This window comes from Pinus tabuliformis, chromosome 1_2, assembly GCF_031772625.1.
Source record: "Pinus tabuliformis cultivar Carrire ecotype Pingquan chromosome 1_2, CPIR1, whole genome shotgun sequence".
Lineage (NCBI taxonomy): Eukaryota > Viridiplantae > Streptophyta > Pinopsida > Pinales > Pinaceae > Pinus > Pinus tabuliformis.
This window is the reverse complement of record NC_142298.1, coordinates 1,255,283,951-1,255,306,422: the sequence shown is the minus strand read 5'-3', so window position 1 is coordinate 1,255,306,422 and position 22,472 is coordinate 1,255,283,951.

Sequence of the window (22,472 nt, the reverse complement as noted above, 5' to 3'; positions counted from 1 at the left end):
TATCCAAGTGTATAACGCTTTCTCTGTCGGCCAGATTCCCATAAACTTGCATATGATAGCGTAGTTTGTCATATGATCCCTGTGCACTTGAAGAGTAGGATCATTCATAATAACCTGTGGTTTAGTGTTGGTCTTGGGTTTGTTGGGCCCCATTTTGGTTATGTTTTTTGTTCCCTGACCATTGTCTTCCGCTTTATCCACCTGTCGGTCTTCCTCGTGGGTCCCTTTCTCTGCATAGGTTTTGCTGCTTTCCTCCTTCTGGGTTTCAGGAATTCTTGTCTTGTCCTCCAAGGAGTGTGGAGGCTTGTTCCTGTTCCCTTCTCTTCCTCTGTTTGAAACCACATTGATGTAGGAGGGAGTGTAACTCCCTCCTCCCTGCGCTGCCATGGTTGCCTGTTAACTCTATCTCCTCTGTTGTTGAACCCTAGAACCTCTCTTCTGCCATCGCTCACCCTTCAACCAGCGTTCACTCTTAAATTTTCTATATTATGCTTCTTAATTTCATTCTTTTCAACATTTAAAATGCTGTAAGAACTCTTGTTTTCTATAATAAACTTATTTCTAATATATTTTCAAAGAAGAAAAATTAAACATATTTTTATTAAATAACAATTCTAATTTTCTATAAGGAGATGTATTATTTGTAACATGAATGCCTGGAAGGAAAAAGAACGCAATTGAGATCTGTGACTGTTGACCTAGCCGCTGCCCTGCACCCCTTTGGCTCGGCTCTGGTTGCTTCGGCGGGCTCCGCAGCCTCCTGGGGCCTGCGTTCTGGTCCTCCTGCTGCGCGGAATTTCCCTGAGCGGCGCCCTGGTCCCTGCGCGGCGTTCTAAGTATCCGCTTGAGCTGCTGGGCTCCTTTCCGCTCTTTCTTCTGAGATGACTTGAGGGGTCCGGATTTGATAGCTGAACGCTGCTGTAATGGAGCCGCCCCCTCCCCCTCCCCCTTTTGATGCTGAAGCTTTTCTCAAACTCCTGGAATCCCTGCCGAAGAAGAAAGTTTCGGAGGCTGCGAAGTTCGTGAAACGTTTGGATGACATCCCTGAGATCTCGCTCCCCCCTGAGGGTTCGATCCAGGTAGCCCTTTCTCTGGCTGAGAGAGCATTGGTTGGTCAGTTCACGGGCCTCTGGCCCTCCCCTAAATCCACGGAGAGCTGGGTCGCTAGGAATTGGGCTCCGTTGATCAAAAAGGGCGTCACCTCGTATTTTCTAGGGAAGGGATTCTTTATGTTTGAATTCTCAGACAAGGAAGATAAGGATCTGATATTCCGAAACGGTCCTTACTTCATGGGTCCTTAGGGTTTATACCTCAACAAGTGGACGCCAGATTTTGATCCATCAGTTGACATTCCTACAGCCGTTCCTGTGTGGGTGAGGCTGCCCAATCTGCCAGTGCATTGTTGGAATTGGGAGTCCCTAAAGCATATCGGAAACACATTGGGCAAGTTCATCGACCGAGCAAATAACAAAGATCAATATGACTGTGCTAGAATCTGCGTTGAAGTTGACCTGGAGGTTGGCTTGCCCGAGGCAGTAAAGATCAGGGTTGGTAGTTGGACTCATGTTCAAAAGCTGGATTATGAGCAGCTTCCGTTTAAATGCAGGAAATGCCAGGTTTATGGGCATTTTGCTCGAAACTGTCCAAAGAATAGTGAAATGGAGAAAGGAAAGGAAGAAGGATGGACTCAGGTTAAAAGGTCCAAAAATGCCCATAAAGCCACTCGAACGGGTAATACAAATGGCATTGGCCCTCAGGCAGCCCCTAGAAACCAAACCTCCAACATGGAAGAGCAAGGAAACAAATTCGCTCAGTTAAGCTCAGCGATAGAAGACAATCAAGAACCAGAGGTGCAGAAGGAAGGATCGACCCCCATGGAGTCCCCCTCGGGACCAAAACAAGTGGAAAACATTGAGGACAGAGCAAAAGAGATCCACATCGAAGAGACAGAGGATGTGCAAGGCTCAGAGGAATCAGAAGAAGAAGGCGAAATAGGGGCTTCGCAGACCTCGGCCAGAAGATCACTGAGAGGCCGAAAATCAGCCCGGGAAAAAAGAGAGCAAGAGACTTACAAAGATAAACTCCAGGGAAGTCAACCAACCCTTGAGAAACTCTTGGCAAATACTCCGAAGAAGAACAGGAATCAGTCTCAGAGCTCTAGGGGAGCTCACCATTCAAAATGCAAGTAATGAAGATTATCTCCTGGAACTGTAGGGGTATGGGGAGCAAAACGAAAGAAGAAGCCGCAAGATGCTTGATAAGAACAAAATCTCCCAACCTACTCCTTTTCCAGGAGACTAAAATGGAGGAATATGCCTTCCTCCAGATCGGGAAAAAGTTGTGGAAGAAAATCGAAGGACAAGTTGTCTCAGCTCGAGGCACTTCAGGTGGACTGGGCACTATATGGAACGTAAACAAATTCAAACAGATCAAGAAGTAAAAAACACCCACTGGTTGTACACAAAGCTACAACACTGAGAATCAGGTATGATACTCTCCCATCTATCAGTTTGTAGTGATGTTGGCTCCAATTGGAATTATGAAGAAAATGGAGGAACATATAAGAAAATTCTTTTGGAAAGGTGGGAAAGCTAATGAAAAGAAAATCCCTTTAGTTAGCTGGTCTAAAATCTCACTGCCCAGACTGGAAGGTGGACTGAATTTAAAGAATATTTGCACACAGAACATCGCGTTGGGAGCAAAGCTGATCTGGAGGATTATTGCCCCAAATCCAGGGTGGGCTCAGATCGCCTTGTGGAAAAAATACTTTCGGGGGCAGAGGAAAAGGTGCCTGGATCATCCCATAGCAAACTCTGGCTCGTTAATACAAAATCTCTGTGCAAAATCTTCCTCTTTAATTAGTCAACATGCACATTGGATCCCTGGTAATGGGAAACAAATCAGAATCTGGGAGGACCGTATAATGGGCTGTGATCCTCTGGCTGATGATCGTTCCCTGACATTGTTGAAAGAATGGATGTATAGAGCAGGTTATATCACTCTGTGGGATATTTCCAACTGGGAGAATGGGAACTGGCACAGCTGGATCAACTTTGAGGTGCCTCAAGTCCTGTCAAATGAATATGCAACCCTCATAGAACTCTTAAATGGCAAGGCTCCTTTGAACAGCAGGAAACTAGATTCCCGAGGCTGGGGCCTGATCCCTGGGCGATACTCTGTTTCTCAGGGCTACAGGCAGATCCTTGCGCATCCTCACGTCCCCCCAGATCCGAAACCATGGCAAGGAGTCTGGTCACAGTGCTCGATTCCTAAAATCGACTATTTCTGTTGGCTCCTATGCCATCAGAGAATCCTGACAGATGACAGATTAAAGAAAAGAGGCTACCTTGGCCCCTCTCGATGCGCGTTGTGCGGAGTTAACTCAGAAACTGCTGCTCATCTAATGCTCAATTGCAATTTCGTTTCAGATCTCTGGAATGAGGCCTTAGGCCCTTGGAGATTAGATGTCGTCCTCCCTAACAGCATCCCCGAACTGTTCTCGAATTGGAAGCGTTCGTATCCAGGAGGTCCTCCTCAGAACGTGCATGTCAAAGCAGCCTGGTGTATCCTCCCTAAATTAATATGCTGGCACACCTGGCTTGAAAGAAACCAGAGGATTTTCAGAGATAAAAAAAGAGATTACAGGCTTGTTTGGGTCAAAATCAAAAGTCAGTTAAAGGAGTGTGTCAGCGAACAGCTGGACGGGGCAGGCCTGAGAGACCACGATGCAGCCTGGAGCGATAATCTAGACCTCCGCTTCATTGAAATTACCAGGTCTCCCGCGCCTCTAAAAGATTGGCAAATTAGACTAAATGCTTCAGACTTCTTGGCTCTTTGCACAAAGCAGGAACACAACATTCTCTTCTTTGATGGGGCAGCTAAGGGTAATCTGGGCACTTCCGGAGCTGGTGGAGTTGTTAAGAGAGCTGATGGCAGAACTGTCCTTAGATATGCCTGGGGAGTGGGCTACAATACCAGCATCCAAGCTGAAGCCCTGGCCCTTCTCCAAAGTCTAAAGAAACTTAAATCTCTTAGTATAAATGATGCAATAGTGATGGGAGACTCTCAGTCTATCATAAAAACCATTGTAGACAGCTCCACCCCTTCAGATTTAAGACTGTCCAGATTGATAATCAGAATAAGAACTCTGTCAAATTCCTTTCAGAGCTTGAAATTCTACCATGTCAAGAGAGACAATAACAAAGACGCTGACGTTGAAGCAAATAAAGTTGTGCTCCTCCCCCCCGGAGTCATTCTCAGAGATGGAGAAGAAGGCTGGGATTCCATTCCTTAACACGCTGGTGATCTATGTTTTACTGTCTTATACTGGAGCAGTTTGTCTGTTTGTTTAAAATGGGAAAGATAGAGGCGGTTGCCCGAAAAATAGATTGTAGAAACCTATGGCGTAGAAAAGATAAAGCCACTCCAATCCTGGCCAAGGAGATCTCTGGAATATGGTCAGCAGTTTGTAATCAGCATTGCGGCATTTTGGCCAGAAATTAATATAGCACTCTAACAGTTATATAAAAAAATAAAATAAAAAATCTATAATAAATTTATTTATGATATATTTCAGAAAGAAAAATCAAATATGTTTCTATTAACAAAACCATATTTATATAAAAAAAATTGATTGTCAAATGTTCAAACATATACCATATGGGAATTTAAACCAATCACCAACAACCAACCGGCCAAAAGCTACCCAAGAAACAAAATCAATATACATCCTATTAGGTCTATTTCTAATATCACTGTATCGATTCAATTGTGTATTATACTTCATAGTTTCATTTTCATTTGCATTTAGTAGCAACAACTCTTCATTTTCCATAGTGTAGTAAATTTATTTCAAACTCTGTATTATACTTCATAGTTTCTTTTTCCTCTACATTTAGTAGCAACAACTCTAAATTTAGTTCAACTCTGTACTATACTTCATAGTTTCATTTTTCTTTTCTCTGCATTTAGTAGCAACAACTCTTCATTTTCCATGGTATAGTAAATTTATTTCTGAGATCATTTAAAATATAACAAGGCTACTTATCTTCTACCTTAGTTTATTTCTAAATTGGAAATCTATAGTCCCCATTATTGGATTTTGTTACTAGGGCAAACCAGAAATGAATAGGACATAAAATTTTGAGTGACTGTTGAGGCAAACACGCAGCGCAGGATTCATCCTCAGACATACACATCTCACCTTTCTCCCCCATGACCCTACGCAGCAAGACGCAACCTTTGAAAATTAGATGAGCTCGTACGTTGGCTGTAATGGTCATACGTCGCCTGGTTGACCGTTTCTATCATCAGGAGGTGGCGCGTCTGGGTGTTGGGTACGTATTCTCTTTCCGTGGGCCGGCAATATAACGTATGGATCTCCTTTATGCCTGTACAACGCTTGAAGTATGTATATGAGCAAACATTGAAAATCGACATGGAACCTGTGGAAGGGAGGCCGAGAGCGGGGACGGGAACGAAAGAAAATTAAAATGAAGGAATGGTCATTGATGCCAGGTTGAGGGGTACTATTGTAATGAAAGGATAGTGGAATAGGTATATTCTCTAAGCTCTTTACTTCCATTTTAGTAACACCGAGTACAAGCGATCTTTAGGAATTTTATTTAGGTAGCCTAATGAGTTCAGAATATAGTTTGGAAAACACTGGAAATTTGGGCAAGGTTTTAATAAAATATAGCTGAAAGTTTTGGAAATTTGGATTAGGGTTCGGAGTTTTAAGTGCTTCAAGGTTTTCGATGGTGTTAAATTTATTTTTTCATTAAAAACCTATTTAAACACTCCAAGCTTTTGATTTTTGAAGGCAAAATTATGGACAACACTATTTTATTTTTGTAAGAGATACGGTGAATACTTTTTCATGATGCATATTTTTCATTAAAAATATTTGTAGAAATTGAACTAGATTCTTACTATCCCAAAGTTTAAGTCTAATATTTAAACCCCTTATGGTTTCAGAGTTCAAGAGTTCAGAGATAAATATATATGGTGGGACTTGTATGGTAAATATCTATAATACAGGTGGACAAGAATTATTGATAAAACTTAAAGAAAATATATGATTAACAATAATAAGGGATAAAAGAATAATAAAGGCAAAATAAGACTAAGGTCACGGGACATGTATTCCAAGTTGAATGTTGGACAAACACTATGGTGAGAATCGCTTTTGGTTTAGTTATGGCTATGAAAATTGACAAAGGAAAATAGACAATAATTTGCATTTATTTATGAAAATAGAAGAAAATGACACTGAAAAGATGCATATTTGCATTCTAAGAAAATTAGAGGAAAAATAAGACACCAATAATAAAAGGCATCTGAGAATCAATTCACAACTTTTGTCAGTTTTGGCTTGAGAATATGATAGAGAGAGAGAGCTCTAAGAGGAGAAAACAAGCAAGCAAACAAAGGAAAGGAAAATGCAAGCAAAGGAGAGCAATGAGAAGGTTGGATCAATAGCTTCAGCTGGAAGATTTTGTTACTAACATGTTGCATGTGCGATTTCCTAGATGAGGTGTGAATGCATGGTCCATGCATTTGTTTATTTGGTTCATTTGATGTCATTGGCATGGGTTTTGCCTGGTTTAACAATGGTTTCAACCTTGCCGTGTCATTTCCTAGATAGTCATGGTGTGATGGGATTTATTCTCGGTTGAGCTTTGGATTGTTGGAAGATTTTGGAACTGGGTGAGGTGGTCTCAAGAAAATTCCCAAGGGTTGGGGGTGGAGATGGTTTTCTTCGAAAAGCCCTCAACAAGTTGGTGGAGACAAAAAAATTCCTCAAGGTATGGTGAAGGAATTTTGAAGCATCCAAGTTTGGTTTGGTTTTATGATCTCAAGACCAATTTAGGTTAGGTCACAACAATTTGTTGCTGGAGGTGGTTTAACCTCTAGAGTCCCAAGTTGATTATGTCTTGGTTTATTCCATGAGATCCCACATTCATGCTTGGAATATGGCATGGGGGTGATTGGATAAAATAAAGATTTGGTTTAGCTCAATCTATGGTCAGATGATACATTGAAGTCCCTGACTTGGTTGGATTTTTCATAAGCTGGATTGTCAAATGGTTTCAAAACTGAGTGAAGTGGTCTCTCGAAAATTCCCAAAGGCCTAGAAATCCCTGGATTGATAAAGGTGGGATATGTGGTAAATCCTAATGGTGGAGAAGAGAAAACTCTTCATGATTTAGGTGGAGATATCTGGAGGCATCCATGCTTGTATAGGCCCAGTGATCCTTAGACCGATATTTTGTGGGATTGTGGTAAAGCATCGTAGTGTATGTTTCTTGTTTGGGCCTAGGAATCCTTGATCGATAATGGTGGGATATACGGTAAAGCTTGGTTGTATAGGTTCTTTCTTCGGGCCTCCCTTGCTTCAATTATCCAATCTGGTTGGATAATATAAATGGCACAAATAAATGCTTCCACATCCTCATCCTTTCTTGAGAGTGCATCTGCAACAACATTTTGCTTCCCTTTTTTGTAGATGATTTCAAGCTCATAACACAACATCTTTGTGACCCATTTTTGTTTCTCTTCTGAAGATAATATTTGTTCTAAAAATTATTTAAGACTATCATGATTTTTTTTACCTTGAAGTATCTTCCCATTAGATAAGGTCACCATTTCTTAAGTGCATGTAATGATTGCCAACAGTTCCTTCTCATAAATAGCTTTGTGTAAATACTTTCCTTTGATTGGATGAATTTCAAAGACAATGGGTCTTCCTTCTTGCATTAAAACAACACCAATTCCACTTCCTGAGGCATCACATTCCACAATAAAGGTTTTTGTGAAGTCTTACATAGCTAAGACCGGTGCTTGGCACATTGCCTCTTTAAGATGCTCAAAGGCCCTAGTTGCTTCTAGAGTCCAAGAAAATGCATCTTTCTTCAGTAATGTTGTTAGAGATGTTGTTATTCTCCCATAGTTCTTAACGAACTTGCGATAATACCCTGTCAACCTACTAAATCCTCAAAGATGCTATATGGATGTGGGAATTTTCCATTCCTGAATGGCTTTAATTTTGTTAGGGTCTACCTTAACACCCTCATGAGATATAATATGACCCAAATATTCCACCTCATGTACTCCAAAGAAACATTTGGAGGTTTTTTCTTATAATTGTTTCTCCTCCAGTAGCTTGAGCGCCATGTCAACATGGTCAACATGATCCTTCTAAGGCTTGTTGTAGATTAGTATATCATCAAAAAATACTAACACAAATTTTCTAAGGAAGGGTTTAAAAATGGAATTCATCAAACCTTGAAATGTAGAAGGTGCATTGGTAAGGCCAAAAGGCATGACCAAAAATTCATAATGACCTTCATGAGTTCTAAATGTTGTTTTCGGAACGTCTTCAGTCTTCATTCTTATTTGATGATATCTTGAATGAAGATCCAACTTGGTGAAGTAAATTTCTCCATGTAATTCATCCAATAATTCATCAATGACAGGAATGAGAAATTTATCTTTAATAGTGAGCTTGTTGAGCTCCCTATAATCTGAACACATGCGCCATGATCCATCCTTCTTGTGCACCAATACTTTTGGATCAAAGAAAGAACTTTGACTAGGATTAATTATGCGAACCTCTAGCATTTCTGCACCCATAGGTTCAATTTTACTCTTTTTGGCATAGGGATATCTGTAAGGCCTCATGTTTGGAGGAATACTTCCTGGAATCAAATGAATAGCATTAGCATGATCACGAATATGTGGGAGGCCTTTGGGTGTCTCAAATACCTTGGAATGATTGTCCAAGACCTTTTGGAGGTCTGGAGAAATAGATGATTTCGATTTTTGAACCTCTCGTGAACAAATTATGCGATTACACCGCGTTGTTCTTTCTTTAGAATATTTGTCATGCTATTAGAGCTGATTATCTTTCTTGGTTTCCCTTCGATACCCCTTAATTCAAATTCCTTTCCTTCTCAAAAAAAATTCAAGAAAAGTTCTTGAAAATTAAAAGTTATCGTACCCAAAGATTGTAACCATTGGACTCCTAGTACAACATCAGCACCACCCATTGGAATGGAAATCATTGGACTATTCAATACATATTTTCCCATGGATAGCTTGATATTATGACACTTTCTAGAGAAATTTATCGTTCCTCCATTTGCAACCGTCACTTGACACTCTAGTGCTAGATATAGGAAGTAATTTAATTCCTTGGTCATCTTACAATGAATAAAATTATGGATACTACCCAAATCAATCAACACTATTACCTTTTTCTTCTTGATATGTCCTTCTATCTTGAGAATTTCAGGAGTGGTAATTCTTGCCAATGCATTACAAGATTTGGTTGGATTTATTTCTTCTTTCTCTAGGGTTGGTTCCTAGTGTATATCCTCCTCTTTTGATGTTTCTTGTTCCTTTTCTTCCTCCTCTTCACAATATATATAGAATAATTTATTCCCGGCACACTTATGACCTTTAGTGTATTTGCTATCACAACTGTAAGCAAAGCCCTTTTTCTCTTTTTTCTTCCAATTGTTTTGGTTTCAACCTTGTAGCTTGTGGAAGACTAGGACCAACAAAACTTCCGTCTTTATAGTTGTGATTGGTAGACTTCCTTGTTGCCATAATTTTTCTTTCAAATTTTCTTACCACCCGGAATGCATTATCCAATGAATTAGGTTCCCAAAGGTGAACCTCATGTTGGATGTTATCTTTTAAATCCCTATGAAGACATCAATCCTATGCTACTCTGGAATATCGGTTACCCTAATATTCAATTTTTGGAAGTCTTTAATGTGCTCCGCCATCGAACCCTTTTGTTTGAGATTTATCAATTGGCTAAGGAAGGTGTTTCTCTTTGTATCTTCATAATGTGATATCATTTCCTCCATAACAATTGACCAAGGGACAAGTGGTTTATGAGAACAAATTCATCTATACCATACAAATTGATTGGGTTCTAAATATAAAGATGTAATATGTACTTTTTGTGAGGGCTTCACATCATGTAGATCAAAATATTGCTCCATCTGTAGTATCCAAGTTAACGGATCCTTGCCATCAAACTTCCTCATCTCTATCTTTGGAATGTAGTGATTCTTAAACCCCACTTTGGAGTCTCTAGAATCGTAATTGATATTCCTTTTATCTTCATCATGATTTTCATGGATTTCCTTATTACCACTAGGACGCCTTTCTTCTAGAAACTTTTCCTAACCTTCCTTCAACCCATCTATCTTGGCATTCATCATTTTTTCCATGCCTACTCTAAACCATCTATCTTAGCATTTGTTACTTCCTGTGAGAGGGAAATTTGTTGCACTTGATCTCATACTTTTGATATATCGTGTTGCATTTTTTCCTCTTCTTCAGTCATAGTAGAGATTTCAGGTTGCTTACTAGGTGTTGCCATTTTCTTTCTTCAGGGCATCAATTAATGATAATTTTCTTCACCATGACCTTGTAATTACTTCAAAATAATTTTTCAAACAAAACTTATGCAAAATTTTAAAAAGACTACATACATTTTTTCTACTTTGTACGAGCTTGATATTGAATCTGTTGTAGCTCTATAATTTAGAATCTCCAAATTTTGAAATTTCTTCCTGTAGTAGACCTCTTCTGATCAATATTGGATTTTCCAAGCAAGAGTTATGTCCAATCTCCCACAAGGACCTGATTATAGACTGGTTTTGTAGAGCGAACTTGTATGAACTTCCACATGTCATCGTGTTTACCTTCGTCATTGAAAATAATACCCAACAAACTACAGTGCATCCTTTTTCTTTAAATTTTTACAAAATTTGAATATTATGCTCAGAGAGAAAGATATGACAATTTTCCCAAGGTCACTTGTTTGGGATGGAAAACTTCATCATCTTATATCTCTGAAACTATAGTGAGACAATGTTTGAAATTCGGGCATGAAGTGCTTCAAGATGTCGTCTCAAATGGATTTTTTTCTTTTGAAGCTTTGTAGAAAAAACATTATAGTAAAAATACCACGATGACCTGTTTGAAGCAGCAAAACCCTAGAGTCAAAAGCTCTAATACCAAATGTTATGCAACCAACTCACAAAATAGATGAAAAGATAGATCAATGACTTAAAAATCAACCTCTTTGAGGGGAAACCTCATTTATATTACACAAACAAACAATTCTTGGATGATTGAAATGAAAAAACCTCCTTTCTATATATAGGAGTCTAAGGGGTCACAATATAATCAAAGCCAACATAACAATAATAATGTAAGGGCACAACAATAACAACAATCGGCTTCTAAGGGGAACAACAATAACAATAAGGGGCCACACTAATAAAAATGAGGGAATACACTAGTATTATAGGGACCTAACAATGAAGTGGTAACATATGTGGTTCCATTAGAAGTCTATGGAGTCATCTTGGGACCCATACTTGTACATGAGAGATGTCAATTTCAGGAGTAGATCAAACCATCATAGGTTTGTCAAATATGGAAAGGTATATACCATAAATACAAATAGGGACAAATCCAAACTCTCTTTGATCAATGATCATCATGCTAGAAAAATAATTAATAGCACAAATAGGTTTGTATTTCCTTTATTAAAAGAAGGAAATATCAAAGAGAATGTAGTGAACGGGAGATGAAGGCATCCTTGGAAGGGTGTAATTTGTAGCAACAGCAATAGCTACAACAACTTATTGAAGCCTAAAAGGAGGTGTTTTGATAGCCTTAGTGATTTCCATCCACGTGAGAAGTTCAGCATGAGATTCAATTGCAAACAAAGTCACCACTACGAAACATTGGGTTGTCTAGGAAGTCCACCATCAAAGTAGATGAAGTGAAGAAGCAATAGTGACAATTGTTGGAATATAGTTTATTTCAAGACAGAAGGTAGGTGTTTCATATATGTATTGTTGTATGTCAACGAAATGTTTTCGGTTAGAAACAACATAGATGCAATAAGGAAGGTGAAAATGTAATTATCCTCCAAGTTTGACATGAAATATTATGGTATTGTGAACTTTAATCTAGGAATGGAAATTAAAAGAGATCATGTTGTTAGAAAACTCAAAGTGAATCAAAGGAAGTACATTAAAACAATGTTGAAAAATTTCAACATGCATGAGTGCAAATTAGTGTAGGTACCAATTCATGAAGGGACAAGACTAATTATTGAACAATGTCCAAAGACACAAGAATAAGTAAAGGACATGGCTTGATTTCCAAATGCTAGTGCTATTAGTAGTTTGATGTATGTGATGTTTTGCACTCAACTAAACATTGCTCATCTAGTGGGAGTATTGAGTAAATACATGTCGATAATTGGAAAAGAGAGTATTCAAGTATTTATGTGGAATAATTGATCAAGTGATCTGTTATGAAGTAATGCCTAGAATAAATAGGTAAGAATATGTACATGGTTTTGTAGATGTCGATATGGCTAGAAATTAGGATAAAAGAAGTTTGAATAGCAAATACATGTTCAAATTATTTGTCGAAGCTCTGAAGAAGATGAGTATGTACGTGACATGCTTAAAAAAAATACTTTGATTCTCATGCTTCGTTCAATATTTATTTCTTTACCATCACTAATATTTTTATTTTTTTAAATCATGGTGAATTGGTAATTAAATTTTTGATATCATTATTATAAATAAGGGAAAACACATCTAATTCCTTATTCTACAAACAAATAAATATCACATATGAAAATATAATTTTTTGATTTAATTATAGATTTAAAATAAATTATTATTCTTATTATTATTATTATATTTAAAAAATATATTATCTAAATATTAAAGTAAAATTTATTATTTTAAATAAATATTATTTTAAAATATTCAACAACATTTATGTAATGTTAAGTTTACCCAACTAAATTATTTAAATTATATGTTTAGAACGTTGTGGAATCCTAATCAATACCATTGGTTTCTCTTTTAGTCAAAAGCAAATGTATATCAAAACTTGAGGAGGAAAAGGAAATTTGGACAGTACTGTTTATATCACTAGGGTTTTCAAAAATAATATGTCCAAATTAAGTAAAAGCTTTGTTTCAGCTTTGAAGGTTTTTCTCTATGTTGCATGAGTTCGCAAACCTAGGGGTGGGTTATTGAACCCATCACGGGTTCTCATCCCCAAGTATCGAATTCTTGTATGGGTGCTTCTAAGAAGAAACCACAAGAACCGATTTCTTCTATGAAGAACAAGGTTCTCCATTAAAAAAATTGGGTTCTTTTGTCTTGCGAAGAACCCTAGTGATGGGTACTTGGAACCCCAAAATTGGGTTCTTTGGGGTTCTTTTTAGTTTTTATTTTTAAAATTTTAATTAATTTAATGGGTTTCCCCTAATATTCCAAGTAGCTAGTTCTTCATCTTGTGAGAGGAATTAAAGTACTTATGCCTTTATCCATTCAATAAAGAGAAATAGGTTGGGCTCAAAGAAGGCAAAGAGCTTAGTGTACATTCATAGCACACTTCGTCTCATATCTCGAAAATACCTTGGGTACAAGGAGGGTCCTTTCAAGAGATGGGACAAATACACAGATGATGCTATGTGTGTGGACGAGGAGATACAACCATATGGCCTTATTGAGCTACCTCCAGTTGCTATGAATGAGGAGCCTCAAGATGAGATTGATTCCTACATGGAAAGCATGCTAACTGAAGATCTGAGTGATGTTGATGACATGGATGTTGAAGACATGGCTTGAGGACGCCATTGTTCACTATTAGCTATTTTTATTTTAGTATTTTAAAATTTCATAGTTCTTGTTTGGAGATGCCTTAAGGCAAATTTTGTATGTAGTTTGACAATGGACATATATCATGATTCTTATTAATATGTAAAATCCAATTTGCACTTGATATCAAACAAGGCATTTTGAAATTTCATTGTGAATGTTGAATGTTCAATGATATGCATGTTTAAATATTTAAAGTTTAAATCATAAATATTTTAATTTTCTTGTTTAAAGTTAAAAATTATACAAATTCATGTATATTATAATTTATAGAATATAATATTTATATGTTATATATATAAATTATAGTATACCCAAACTAACCCGCGCACCCTATTTCAAAAAATGACTTACCCTGTCCCTATTTCAAAAAATGATGTACCCGTCCCTGTACCCATATTTCCTAGCAACATAGGTTTTTCTTGTTAGGGTTTTAAGTTTTAACATGTACGCTTTGGTTGGTTGTGTGCAAGACCAGACTAAGGCCAATTTTTCCTCGAGACTGAAGTCGATTTTTCGTCAACTTCAATTTGCAAATTCATTTCTTTTGTTCCTCTGTATTGAATTCATTGAGGTGCAATGGAGGCACGGAGCATGGAACTAACGCTCATATTGGCCCGCAATCTAAAGAATGCTAGCCTGCTTTCCAAAGCAAAAGGTCTACCCAATCGCATGGATCTCCAACAATCATAAGAATAGGCAATGAACGCCTGTGGACAGAACAACGACACCGACCCCACTTGGAACCACGTTATGAAGTTTACCTTGGATGAATCCACCCCACAACAGGGCCCCCTAGTTCTCAAGATCACAGTCTACGCAGGCACTATCTTCGGCGGCAAAGAAATCGACCGCATTAGCATCCCTTTGAAAGATGTCACCCCTAAGGAATGTCTCCCTTGTGGTCATTCAATTAATAATTTGGAATTGCCAATGATAATAATTTCCTTAATAGCTAACCAAATTGCACATCGTAACACACTCCAAAATTGTGTGGTGTTCCTCCCTGTTCACATGAAACCCCCACCCGACGGTCTCCTTACCCGCGCGGTTCGACTACAATGTTTTATATTATGTTTTATTACATAGTCTGACAGGGTTTACAATATGGTTTGACACCGTTCATAGTATTTTTGCATCATGAGATCTTGCCACCTTAACTTAAGTTTCTTTTTCCACCATAGCTAAAAACTATTACATATAACTTTTTCACATCATGACATAAAGTCTTGACTGCATTTTCACCATGAAGACTCTCATCGGACAAACTGACGGAAGACAATACTAAAGACTGAAGATGAACTAGACTTCCTTGTCGAACTGGAATGATGTAAGATCCTCCTGGATCAATCCTCTCCACTTGAAAGCTTTTGGACCACAAAAGTTTGATTTAAGCAGATATCAGGTGAGGGTATAGCTCCCTCACTCTTCCGATCTCCATCCACCTCGCCTTTCTCAGATTCATGCCTTTGAGTCCCACTCGAAGATATTCAACATCTCCATGCCTTGAAGATCGAACCTTCCTGTCCAAGATGGTATCTTCCTGCAACTCATTCATATACTCAAGTGCCAAATCATCAATAGTAGGAATCTGTGTATCTTCCTCTAGATCCATGATCATCGAAGGTTCATACAACTTCAGATTTTCCACATTTACAACTGAATAAATACGCATGTAAGGAGGTAAATCTAACTGGAATGCATTATTTCCAATCTTTTCCACAATCTTGAAAGGACCATACCTAATGGGTTTCAATTTCTTACCTTCACCTTTCAACCTATCTTTACTGATATACAGCCATACCTGATCACCGACCTGAAAATGATGATCCACTCGATGCTTGTCATGGCACATTTTGTACTTGGCCTGACTCTTCTCTAACTAATCCTGCACTGCTTCATGTATCTATTGTATCCGTTGAATGAACTTAACTGCTTTATTTGCATCATCATGTCCACCCACTTTATCTTCTTCACCAAACATGAAATCCATTGGTGACTTTGGTAGATACCCAAAACATGTTTCAAATGGCGATCGATTAGTCAAAGAATGTAAGGCTCGATTGTAAGCATGTTGCACATAAGGTAAAGATTCATCCCACAACTTAGGATATTTGCTACAATAACCTTGGAGAATATGTATTACTATCATGTTCACCACTTCTGTTTGTATGTCAATCTGCGGATGAAAATTTGTGCTCTTCTTCATCTTTGTGTCCATGAGTCCCCACAAAGTGGACCAAAACTCTCCTAAAAAATGAGTGTCTCGATCAGAAATAATGGAAGTTGGCAACCAAAAATGAACCCATACCTGTTGAAAGAACATCTGTGCAGTTTTTTCAGCAGTCACTTGCTTTTTGCATGGAACAAGAATGCACATCTTGCTAAATATATCAACCACAACATGCATTTAATCATGCCCTCTCCTGGACATAAGAAGTCCTCCAACAAATTCCATGGAAATGATGTCCCATGGTTGCAAAGGAACTAGAAGTATCATATACAAACCAATCTTTCGATTGCTTGGTTTGCTTGTTGAACACATCACACATCCTTTAATATACTTAACAATTGTTTCATACATACAAGACCAATAACAATACCCTTGAATTTGTGCCATTGTCTTTCTTACGCAAAAATGTCCTTAAATGCGAGAAGAATGTGATTCCTGAATAACATGCACCCTTTATGTCTATGGTATACACAACTTACCCAAATGATATAACAACCTCTCATGAATATGAAAATTGACTTCTTCCACCAGAATACCATGAGTTAGTTATCCATAAATATCTTTGAAATCATAATCTATACTATATTGTTCTAAATAGATTTCATGTTTTAAAGAACTATTCTGCAACACTACTGAAGCATTCAAAGATGGTCTAGACAACATATCAGCTACTTTGTTTGTTACTACTTTCTTGTACTTAATTACTAAGTGAAATTGTTGAAGAAATCCCATCCATCTGTAATGACGACATTGTTGCAACTTATTCTGAGATTGAAGGTACTGAAGCGGTTGATGATCTATATGGATCATTGTTTCCTTACCCATTAAGTAGTGTTTCCATTTATTTACACTTTCAACCAAAGAAAACAGTTCTTTATCATATGCTGGATAATTTATAACTTCCTCAGAAAAAGTTTCAGAATCAAAACAAATAGGTTTCCCTTTTTGAAGTAAGACTGCACCCATTACATAACCATTAGCATCTGTTTCAATTTCGAATGGCTGTTGAAGATTAGGTAAAGCTAAGATTGGTGTTGTGACAATTTTTTGCTTAAGTGTATCAAAAGATTTTTGTTGTTTTCCTCCCCACTGAAAGGAAACTTTAGAACACGTTAAATCATGTAACGGTGATGCAATCAAAGAAAATTGAGCAATACATTTTCTCCAATATTGAACTGCACCTAGAAAACTCCTAACTTCAGTCACATTTTGTGGTCTTGGCCACTTAACAATCACATCGATTTTAGCTGGATCTATTTTAAAATTACCACCTCCAACTATGTAACCAAGATAATTCAATGAAGTTTTCCCAAACTCACATTTTGAAAGTTTAAGGTACAATTTTTCCATGTGCAACACTTCAAAGACATGTTTAACATGCCTAACATTCTCTTCCATACTACAACTGAAAATCAGGATATCACTAAGTAGATTATGAAAAATTTATCAATGTATGGGCAGAATACAACATTCATAACCCGCATGAAATTTTATGAAGAATTATACAAACCAAAAGGCATTACTAACCATTCAAATAGTCCCTGCCTAGTTTTGAATGCAGTTTTCCAGATGTCATTTTCTGCAATGTAAATTTGATGATACCCACTACGCAAATCCAACTTAGTGAAATAGACAATATTTTTCAACTAATCAAGTAAATCATCTATCCTGGGAAGAGGATACCTGTTTTTTATTGTGATTTTGTTTAAGGCCCTAAAGTCGACACACATTCTCCATGTCCCGTCTTTCTTAGGAACCAAAATTATGGGTGAACCACATGGAGATGAACTGGGTCGAATGAAACCTTTTTCAATCAACTCTTGGATTTGTTTCTTTATTTCCTCATTCTCTATGACTGACATGCGATACATTCTGACATTAGGAAGAGGGGCATCAAACATCAATTGTATCTCATGTTGTATTTCCCGTTTAGGAGGAAGATGTTTTGGTTCTTTAAATAGACTTTGAAAATAATCTACCACTTTAACCAAACTATCTTTAAACTAAGATTCACAACCTGAAAAAGCATCATGTTGATCCTTATTTTGTTATTTTACAACCACGAGTGAATATCTCTTACTTGAACTTATTAATCGCTTCATCTGATTAGCACTAACTAAATCCAAGTGTGTTTTGATTTTATGTGCCCTAAAAATGTATTCAGATCCATCTTTCTTAAGATGATATCTATTCTCTTTCCTATAAAACATAGCATCACGATCATAGAGATAAGGAATCCCTAACACTACTCCACATATGTCTGATGGTATCACATCTAAATCCACTTCATCAATGTAATTAGCAATGATGGCAAATTTTAAACAACACTGCTTGGTGACATTAATCTGAGTCTCTTTATTTAGACAACCTAATGGGTATGGTCTTGGATGATTTTGTGTCTTCAAACCCAATTTCTTAACTAAATATTTAGATATTAAATTTTCCTGTGATCCACTGTCAAACAATGTATCTATTTTTTATGCTTAGAATTTATCCTTATATGAAATAATTCGACTCTTTTATCCTCATTCAAATGATTTATGTTTGAAGAAGTTGCAGAAGCACCAGAACTTGAACTAGTGTTAGAACTTTTACCCGTCGAAACCATTATGGTTATTTTCCTTTCATCACCTAAGTCGGAGCCCAAATCTTGTTGGATTGTTGCAATACCCTTCTTTTCACCTTTCTTTTTCTGTAACTTCTTTGGTCTAAGTTCTGGGTGAATTTTCCAACATTTGTATTCATCATGTCCAATCCTCTGGTAGTGAGTACAAGTAGGTCTTTCACTTTCCTTTTGAGCTGTCATTTTTTTCTTTCCCTTCAAATTTCTCTTCCTCTTGTATTCTTTGAAATCCTTGATTTCCAACTATTTGGATGTTTTTGGTGAAAACTTGAATGGTTTGCCACCTGATTCAATATGTATGGCTTGAACACACACTTCATCAAAGTCATTAGGATTAAACATCAATAACATATGTTGTAAATATGAATGTAAACTACCAATGTACTTTAATAAAGTTTCACGTGTATCTAATGGAATACCTAGCACCAAATCTTTCTTCCTGAACTATTGAGTAAACTCTTGAACATTCTACCTTTTACCTTGCCTCAAAAAATACCAATCAATAACAACTTGCTACATGTATCCTAAAGGATAGAATTGTTTTATGAGAGCTTTCAAAAACTTAGACCATGAAGAGATGACTTTACCTTTCCGCTTTAAATCTACTTGAGTTTTACTTTCCCACAAGATTAAAGTTGTTCCCCCCATTCTAAGTGTAGCTAACTGAATTTTTGTTTTTTCATCAAAAATGTTCTAAATTCTACAATACACTTCTAACTGTTTAATCCAGTTATCTAACTTTTCAAGATTCATTTCACCATCATAAATATGTATTTCAAATTTAACATCAAGATTCAAAAGAGATGATTTCTTAGGTTTCCTTTTTGTTTCATAAATAGAACTGTAAGAAGAAGATGATGATGATGGAGATGATGGAGATGATGGAGGAGAAGGAGGTTTATCAGCCTTGCCTTTTCCCTTGTCCTTCTTCATTGCCTTTGAAGAAGAAGATGCATCTATTGCCTTCTTAACTTCATAGAGTTCTCTCAACATCTGTTGCATGCTCAAAAACATTTGCTGGAACTTCTGCTAATCCAAGATCTTCCCTTCATGAGTTTCACCTATATCGGATCCTGTCATTGTCAATCGATGAGTGACTTTTCACTTTCCAATTTCTGGGTTGAACTCTGTTGGGTCCCTATAATACTAGTGATTACCCCATTACTATTGTAGTTATACCCCTTATTAATATTGTTGTGCCCCTATTGTCCCCATATTGTTATTACTATGCCCCATAGAATCCCTCTATTGTTATTTTTGTGGCTTTATATTATTATTGTTAGGTCGGCTGGGTTATATTGTGACTCCTTAGACTCCTATATATAGAAAGGAGGTTTTTTCATTTGAATCATCGAAGAATTGTTCATTTATTAATGTAAAGGAGGTTTCCCCCTCGAAGAGGCTGAATTCTAAGGCGTTGATCTATCTTTTCTTGAGCTGGTTTCATAACATTTGGTATCAGAGCTTTGGATTCTAGGGTTTCGCTGCTCCAAATAGGTCATTGTGGCATTTTCGCTATAACTTTTTTTCTGCGATGTTTCAAAAGTTGAAGAAAAAACCCATTTGAGAAGACATCGCGCTAAATCTTGGGTCCAAATTTCAGATATTTTTGCGCTATGATTGCGGAGATATGATCTGAGGAAGTTGGTCTTTTTGCAGACTCCTGAATTACATTCCAAACAGGTGACCTAGGGAAAATCGTCATAACTTTTTCTCTAAGAATTAGATTGAAATTTCATAAGAAGGTGCAGAAATAGGACAGACTGTAGTTTCTTATATATATTTTTCAGAGCTAGAGGTCGAAACAGTGACTCGTGGCACGTCGTACAAGTTCGTTCTACTAAACTAGTCTATAATCAGGTCACTGTGGGAGATTTCGCATAACTCTTCCTTTGAGAATCCAATTTGGATCAGACTGGTGGCATTGGAAAGAGGACACAGAGGGCTACCACAGGTCGCAATTTCAGAACTGGATGTTTTGAAAGTATAGAGATACATCGGAGGCAATATCGAGCTCCTACAAAGTGAAAAAAAGGTGTGTAGATTATTTTAAATTTTTGCTTAAGATTGGTTTGAAAATTTATTTTGAAGGAATTCAAAGGGCTAGTAGAGCATTATTATCAGTAACTAATGCCCCGAGGAAAGAAAATGCAAACACCTAGTAAGGAACCTGAAAGCTCTAGAATGACTCATGAAGAAGAGGAAGAAATGCTACATGATATATCAAAATTACAAGAACAAGTGCAACAAATGTCACGCTCACAAAAGTTAACAGAAGCTAAGATAAATGGCGTGGAAGCTAAGATGAATGACATGGAAGCTAAGATGGACAATTTGAAGATAGATTTGAACACAAATTTGAAGACAGGCATGGAAAATTTGAAGACAGATTTGACAAATTTTCTACAAGAAATACTTACTAATGGTGAAAAGGTACTAAAGGAAACTCATGATGCGAACAAAAGAAATGTTAATCTTGATATCATAGACTCTAATGTGGGATCTAAGACCCACCATATTCCAAAAATCGATATGAGGAATTTTGATGGCAAGGATCCCGCAACATGGATATTACAGATGGAGCAATTTTTCGATCTCAATAATGTGCAAAACACACAAAAGGTACATATTGCAACTTTATATTTGGAACCAAATCAGTTTGTATGGTATCAATGGCTTTGCTCTCGTAAACAATTTATCACTTGGGCAATTTTTACGGAAGAATTGATAGCACATTATGAGGATACAAAAAGCAACACTTTTTTTAGCCAATTGATAAGTCTCAAACAAAAGGGTTCAGTAATGGAGCACATTACGGAGTTCCAAAAATTGAACATAAGGGTAAAAGATATTCCAGAGGAGCATAGGATTGATGTGTTCATAGGGTCTTTAAAGGATAATATCCAACATGATGTTCGCCTTTGGAAACCTGATTCATTAGAGAAGGCATTCAGGTTAGCAAGAAAAATGGAAAGCAAAATTATGGCAACCAGGAAGCATACCACTCACAACTATAAAGATGGAAGTGTTGTTGCCCCTAGTCTTCCACAACCTATAAGGTTGACACCACAAAAATTGGAAGAAAAAAGAGCAAAAGGGCTTTGTTACAGTTGTGATAGCAAATACACTAAAGGTCATAAGTGTGCTGAGAAGAAATTATTCTACATAGATTGTGAAGAGGAAGAAGAAAAGGAGCAAGAAAGGTCAAAAGAAGAGGATATACTCCAGGAACAAAGCCTAGATAAAGAAGAAATGAATCCAACCATATCTTGTAATGCATTGGCTGGAATTACCACTCCTCAAACCATCAAGATAGAAGGACAAATCAAGAAGAAAAAGGTAATAGTGTTGATTGATTCAGGAAGCACCCACAATTTTATTCATTGTAAGGTAGCAAAAGAATTGAATTGCTTCCTATATCCAGCACCAAAGTGTCAAGTGATGATTGCAAATGGAGGAACAATAAATTGCTCTGGAAAGTGCCATAATATCAAGCTATCCATGGGAGAATATGTATTGACTAGCCCAATGCTTTCCATTCCAATGGGAGGTGTTGATGTTGTACTAGGAGTCCAATGGCTACAATCCTTGGTACAATAGCTTTTAATTTTCAAGAACTTTTCATCAAATTTTATGCGGAAGGAAAGGAAGTTGAATTAAGGGGTATTGCAGGGAAACTAGGAAAGATAATCAGCTCTAATGGTATGACAAAGCTTCTAAAAAAGGAACAAAGAGGTGTAATTGCACAATTATGTTCGCTAGATGTTTCCACATCGGAATCATCTATTTCTCCAGATCTCCAAAAAGTCCTGGACAATCATTCCAAGGTATTTGAGACTCCCAAAGGTCTCCCACCTATGCGTGATCATGATCATGCTATTCATCTGATTCC